Source organism: Palaemon carinicauda, chromosome 3, assembly GCF_036898095.1.
Source record: "Palaemon carinicauda isolate YSFRI2023 chromosome 3, ASM3689809v2, whole genome shotgun sequence".
Classification (NCBI taxonomy): Eukaryota; Metazoa; Arthropoda; class Malacostraca; order Decapoda; family Palaemonidae; genus Palaemon; species Palaemon carinicauda.
In genome coordinates, this window is record NC_090727.1 from 77,672,882 (window position 1) to 77,680,923 (window position 8,042).

The window sequence follows — 8,042 nt, forward strand, 5'->3', positions numbered from 1 at the left end:
TATTATTATTATTATTATTATTACTGGTGCTATCTATATTATTATTATTATTACTATTATTATTATTATTACTACCGGTGCTATCTATATTATTATTATTATTATTATTATTATTATTATTATTATTATTATTACTACTGGTGCTATCTATATTATTATTATTATTATTATTATTATTATTATTATTATTACTACTACTGGTGCTATCTATATTATTATTATTATTATTATTATGATTATTACTACTGGTGCTATCTATATTATTATTATTATTACTACTGGTGCTATCTATATTATTATTATTATTATTATTATTACTACGGGTGCTATCTATATTATTATTATTATTATTATTATTACTACTGGTGCTATCTATATTATTATTATTATTATTATTATTATTACTACTGGTGCTATCTATATTATTATTATTATTATTATTATCATTATTACTACTGGTGCTATCTATATTATTATTATTATTATTATTATTACTATTATTATTACTACTACTGGTGCTATCTATATTATTATTATTATTATTATTATTATTATTATTATTATTACTACTGGTGCTATCTATATTATTATTATTATTATTACTGGTGCTATCTATATTATTAGTATTATTATTATTATTATTATTACTACTACTGGTGCTATCTATATTATTATTATTATTATTATTATTATTACTACTGGTGCTATCTATATTATTATTATTATTATTATTATTATTACTACCGGTGCTATCTATATTATTATTATCATTATTATTATTATTATTACTACTGGTGCTATCTATATTATTATTATTATTATTATTATTATTATTATTATTACTGGTGCTATTTATATTATTATTATCATTACTATTATTATTATTATTACTACTGGTGCTATCTATATTATTATTATTATTAATAATATTATTATTAATATTACTGGTGCTATCTATATTATTATTATTATTATTATTATTATTATTATTATTATTATTACTACTGGTGCTATCTATATTATTATTATTATTATTATTATTACTACTGGTGCTATCTATATTATTATTATTATCATTATTATTATTATTATTATTACTACTGGTGCTATCTATATTATTATTATTATTATTATTATTATTATTATTGGTGCTATCTATATTATTATTATTATTATTATTATTATTATTATTATTACTACTGGTGCTATCTATATTATTATTATTATTATTATTATTATTATTATTACTACTGGTGCTATCTATATTATTATTATTATTATTATTATTATTATTATTGGTGCTATCTATATTATTATTATTATTATCATTATTATTATTATTATTATTATTATTATTATTACTGGTGCTATCTATATTATTATTATTATTATTATTATTATTATTTTTATTATTATCATTATTATTCAGATAAATGGAGGTCTTCATTATGACGATAGACTTCATTCCTTTATCTTGAAGAATTTCGACATGCAAATTGGGAAGGTCAAATCCTTAACCTTTACAATTCAGTTATGAAATATATTAAAGGTTTGATATATATATATATATATATATATATATATATAATATATATATATATATATATATATATATATATCTATATATATGATATATATATATATGTGTGTGTGTGTGTATGTTATACATAATGTTATGCTAGCTTTAATAATGTCAAGTAATATTTATTTTGTCTTTTTCGTGTAGTTCCCCCTTAATTGTACTTGCATAGCATTTACTCTGTAATCCTTGTTTGAACTGTGATTTTGTTTGTATTGAGTTTTCCTTGCTGGAGCGAAGTTTTGTCTTCTTTGGAAGTTAGAATTTGTTTTAAGGTCAGATTCCCTGGCGCTGTGTAACTATTAAGTATTACTCTTTAAGTATCTCCAGTATTTCGTAAGTTGCTCCAGCAAGAGTTGATTTTGTATTTTATTCAATTTTTTTTAGTGTACATGAGTTGTGGTGAATTTATTCATATATATTTTGTAGTGCAACAGAGAATAGTGACCCCCTTAGTTCAGTGTTTTGAAGTGTAAGGGGTGAACTACCTATTCAGTCTTTTAAATTTTCAACGATGCTGTGGTTATGAAGCTCGGAGGTTAGCTTGTAAGGCTTACAAGCTAACCATTGAATACTAAAGGTGTAATTTTCTTAACGTTTGAAAGGCAGAAAAATGTGTAGAACATGTTCATACTATAGTATTTTGATGTGGGTTAAATCAGCTCGGGCTGACACATTTGAAAAGTAAAGAAAATTTAGTGTTTGGGCAAATTTTACGAGGTATCCCATTAAACCTTAGTGGCAATTAATTATTATATTACACACCTGGTAGACTTAAGAACCATAGGATAGTTGAAGTGAATCGCTAGAAATTCTATGGAATAGATTGTGAAAATTCAGATAGTTAAACATGGCTACTATGATTACAGGTGATAAACTCTTCCTACCATAGGAGGTTAACTTTGTATATCTAGCACTATAATCTTGCAGGACATTTCATGCATAAAATTCCCAGCTTCAAAAGGCTTGGCTGATATTATTATTTTTCCAGATGTACCTCTACCATCAGCTGTTGCTTCACATGTGGTATTGACACCTGCGACTAATCCAGTCTGTTGGAGATCCAGATTACCTCCTTACAAGCAGGAAGCTATGGAACGGGAAGTAGTTTCTTATCCAGAATGGGTTGGCAGAACAGCGACAAACTCGTGGGTCTCACCCTGCATCTTTTACCAAAAAACTAGGTAAGTCTTTGAGTCTCTGAAGGTTATCGGGAGTTACTCTGCTGCCACCCATAAGGACTCTAATCTTTTGAAGAATTTTAATGTTGCAAATGCTATTTTTTCTAATAATTTTATATAGATTATACTATAAAAGTACCCTTGACAAAATGCTAGGAAGGCTTCTGCCTGTATCATATATGTAGTTCAATTTCAATACTGTTCTTCCCCTTTGAAATGACAAATACTGTTGAAAACTTTCAACCTTTTAATATTCTGTTTCAGATGAGATGTTGTCATTGATGACAATGGTCCATGACGATACGTGGGAAGAACATTTCAAGATCGTGAGACCTGTTTCTTCGTCTTAAAAATCTGGTAGAAAACTACCATTAGAAAAGTCTTGTAACTCTGGTCATGGATGTCGGGAGCGGAATGATTGCACACAAAGATGGTAGTTACATGCATTAAAGGATTTCCTACTCCCGTAAACAAGGCAGTTCAGTGCTCTATTTAGCAGGGCTGGATTTTATTAAGTTCTGTCCGAACTCTTTCGGTATTTGCTGTACCTCTGATTAATCTCGCCAGCCCTAAGATTGACTTTAGTGGGCAGAAGATTGTCAACGTGCAATTACAGCTATTGATATAGTCTTCTGTGTTGAAGGCTATCTGAATCCGATAAGCTGTTTATCTCAAAGTAGAAGATGGTGATGTGGCTATAGGAGCAGTTTTGATGCAGACTGATGACTGATTTACGACCTCAGATTTCTTATTCAAATAAACAAGCCTCAGTTCCTAGATTACAGTGGAAGAGGCGGCTTGGGCTCTCCTTGCTCTTGAAAAATTTGATTCTTAAATAGATCATCTTTGTCTCTTGTAAATAAAAATGTAGACAAATCAATCTTTTTTTATTGGTTTTTTTTTTTTTTCTGACCGTAATCCATTGTCTTTTGTAAGTAAATTTAAAAAATACTCTGTCAACTCTGAGCCTTTTGGTCCTGCAGCAATATAACATAGGATATTGCTTATCAAAGGTAATATTAAACCTCATTGCTGACATGCTACCAGATTTTGACTTGTGCTTCTGTATACAAAAACTCTTTAAGTCTATCAGTTTGTTACTTCGATCTACTATGTTCTGTCTCCTCTTGGAGGGATGTTATATAAAATATTCTCTTGAATACTTATCCCTTTTGTGTTCCCGAGTATGTATTTTCATAAAATTGCCATGTAATTTTATTTAACTGTTTATATTTGGTTATTTTTTTAGTTTAATCTTTTGAAAGTTTGGATTTGTTCAAGTAGATTCACAGAGTCTGTTTAATTTAATTCTGTTTACGTAACTTGCTCCCCCAAAAATTGGTTTGTATTTACTTTATTCTATTAGAATTATGCTTTTCATTTTATGAATTGGGATATTTTTCAAAGATTTATTTTGTATTTATACATGTAAATAATCAATTTTAATATTAATCAAGTTAGATTTTCTCTAGTTTTTGTCTCCTTTATCATATATAAAATCTTATAGCCGAGTCTCTTAGATCGATTCAGCATTGTCACCAGTAGCGTAATGACATAAATACCTGTATATTATGTGCATGTATATCATCATATAAACTCTTAATTCGTTCTTTACTGGTAGAAGCATAAAACTGAGGCTTTCAACAAGGGAGAAGCAGAGTTAGGAGAAAGATCTGTGGCCTTTAGTGAAATCTCAGATGGTAGTCATGTCCATTAGTCCCGCGCAGCCTTTCCAAGTGGGAGAAGGTTGCGAAGCATGTATTAAGTAACTATGATTAAGTTGATAAATCCAGAGGAAAGCTTAACAACATTGAAGTAGGATGGCAAATTAAAGACGACTCTGTCAGTTCTTAAAAAATATTGCCTGGATATCCTCACTGAAATCAGACTGACTGGATTCGAAAAAAAAAAAAAAAAACCGATGGAGGAACGTGGTTTCTACATTCTGGGAGAGCATGGCACAATATAGGAAGTAGGATTATTTTTTTTTCTAATGAGCTGATAATGGGGAATCACTGCTTGAAAACATATACCAGATTATACTTGGACATCTTCGTGGAAAATATCTACGAAATTGACTATTTAGCAATAAAAGGTAATATGAAAAGTCACTACTGGATGTCATGAAGACAGAGACCTGATATATGAAGCAACAAGAGGCTTTGGTCTCTACACTTGAGACACTAATTTGAAGACCAGGAAAAGTAATGCAACCTTACTAAATAATTCCCAGATATGACATTAAAAAGCTAAGAAAACACAAGTAGTGAAAAGGATTGTTATAGTGCTGAAACAGATTTGTGGCCTTAGAAATATTACCTGATGATTAAGTAGAAATAGATTCGAATATTCATTGTAAAATAAGTTTAAATCTTTCAAGAATCTGCCAACATCACAATCAGACAGTGAATTGGAGTAAAGCGAAAGAAATGGTTGAGTTGTGAAACATAGAAACTGATAAATAAAAGAATAGCAAAACTTGACTTTGAATCATTAAAGAAAAAAACAGCCGATTTTTTACTTAACTAAGAACTGATTACACGAACCTTCATAGTGAAGTAAACGAGATGATTTAGAAGAGAAAAGAAGATTCACAATTCGTTTTGTTTTTGGAAAAGAATAGAAATAACAATCTTCTGACTTATGGAACCTGTTTGAAATATCTTACATATAATAATGTATGGACAGCACATGTATTAATGTATACTCCGCGAATGTGTTTTTATATGATTATATATAGGCCTATACGTATCAACATAAATGTTTCCCATTGTACTGAAATAACTAGATCCTTATTTATGGATTTTACATAGAATTTTGATATTCGATTGGTCATTTATACATATAATGCACATTTAATCAAAATAATGATTTGGTTAATTTTATATTGTTCTACCATATGTATGGAGATCGGTATACGCTATGAAACTATGCCAGCCAAAAATTAAAAATTGTAATGTGAATAATATAATGTAGCATATATTTAATAGAATATTATAATAAAGTAATCATTTCTATAAATATAATACTCACAGTATGAAAATAAATAATTTTATCATATGATGAATAAATTTATGATAATATACTGTAAACTGCATTACAATACACAAAATGGCCTTTGTTGGGTTGGCCCAAATAATGCCAACGTATGTATTAATATTTCATATTTCATATTGTATTTTCACATAGAAAGACATGAAATAAATAAAACAAACTAAAAATTTATATAAAAACCTTTAAACAAGTATATAATCTCAAATGAAGCATACATATATATTTAAAAAACATAAAATAAATTTAAAAGTTGAAACCTTTTTACTTTTCTTCCCGGTTTTGGATACCAGAAAACGTAAACAAAAAGACAAACGTCAAACGTTGAACCTCGGCAACAGGTTTAAAAAATCCATCCCTGTTAGTACAGTGCTTTATTTAGGCGGAAAATGGATAGGTAAGAGTAATTTAAATGTTTGTAATGCTTTATAAAATTAAATTATGTTATATTTAAAGATTGTAGACTTAAATTCGTTGATTTATACTTGAATCTCAGTCCCCAAGATCTTGTCCCGCTTACGATCATTTTAACCTTTGGCCACCAAAAGGTGTTAAATATTTCATTATTAAGAGAATTTCCTCTATAACAGTTTAATCTTATATATCTCAATATATAATTGATAATTAATATTCAATCGTACTGTAGCAGGGAAAAACCATTAGTTCAGGTAGATCGAAAATAGTCATACGGTGGTGGGTAGGTTCTCAAATGTAGTTTTAGCTGTATAATAATATTTTAATTAGATAATCGATAAATATTATCATATATCATGTTTCGGTTTTATTATGGTTATATGCAGTAAATTACCTGTATAGTTTAACTAGGGAACTGGTATTAGCATTATTTTCATAAAATTGGCTTATATTTACCCTTGCACCGCTAACCCAATGTAGGAAGGTAGCTATACTTTGGCACCCCAATGACTTAATATCAGTTTTGTGACTCCGTTCCTACTCGGAACAGTGCACTGATAAGGGGTGTATGTGTGATAGCGGCCACCTGTATGTATGATGTCGGCCGGCTAAGAATACGGCAGTGTAAGGGGGGGTTGCTGGGGGCGTTACCCCCCCCCCATTAGTTAAGTAGGTAAGGACACAGCCTGGAGGTCAGGTTAGGGCAGGGGAGTTTAGGTTAGCCGGTGTCCATCTACTGTGCACTCGGGAGGAACTGGGCCGCTGATATAGAAAGGCTCCTATGGTATAGTTAAGCCGAAGGATTTTTAGGTTAACTACAGTGGCACAAATTAACGTCGGTTTTACTGTGTAGAATGTTGGAACAGTCCCTTTAAAATGTTGCATGTTTTTATGGTGTTTGCGATACTGTATTGAAATACGTTAATGACGAACATGTTTGTTGTTTAGGGTGATTATAACTAGTTTTTGGGGCCAAATACACAAAATACAATTATTGTGGGGTTTTGTGTATATAATGATGGGACACCTACGTACAAAATGTGCGTTTTCCTGTGTTTTTACAATATTTTTTGCTGCATTTGTTGGAACGTGTTTTTTTAAATGGTCGTTTTGTAGGAAAACAGCATCAGTTTTGGGTTGATAACTATACAGGTTAGGTTTTCTGTGTACAATGATGGGACAGTCATGTACAAAATTTGTATTTTCCTCTGTTTTTCTGATATTAGATGCTGTTTAAGTTGGATTTTGTGTATTTGGAGCAGTCTGTGTGGTGACTACCACAACTCATTTCGCCAGCTATCGTCATTAGAAACTTTTGAAGCACCTAAGTTTGAACTTCAAATGTTCAAACTTGTGGAAAATTTTTTTTATGTTGAACAGGTTGATATGTCTTTTCATAGTTTATGTATGAAATATCTGTTTTAATGTTTTTAAGATATTTTATTTCAATTTTTCGTTACTTATATCGTTTATTTATTTTCTTATTGCCTTTCCTCACTGGGCTATTTTTCCTTGGAGCCCTTGGTCTTATAGTGATTTGCTTTTCCAACTAGGGTTGTAGCTTAGCTAGTAATAATAATAATAATAATAGGCCAGTGAGGAAAGGAAATAAGGAAATAAATAAACGTTATAAGAAATAATGAATAAAAATAATATATTTTAAAAACAATAACAACATTAAAAAAGATATTTCAAATATAAACTATAAAAAGACTCATGTTAGCCTGTTCAACATAAAAACATTTTCTGCAAGTTTTAACTATAATTTTGGCGTATTCATGTCAATTCTGTGAAACAAGTGTTTTTATGAATAGTAC

At 29.3% G+C, this 8,042-nt stretch overlaps 1 long non-coding RNA gene across 1 annotated transcript; it reads left to right on the plus strand.

Moving 5' to 3' along the window:
- The first annotated feature begins 1,843 nt into the window (after nucleotides 1-1,843).
- LOC137638351 (uncharacterized) lies at nucleotides 1,844-3,328 on the plus strand. Its single transcript, XR_011044091.1, has 2 exons — nucleotides 1,844-1,915; nucleotides 2,571-3,328. It is a non-coding gene; the product is annotated as an uncharacterized lncRNA (long non-coding RNA).
- The last annotated feature ends 4,714 nt before the right edge of the window (nucleotides 3,329-8,042 follow it).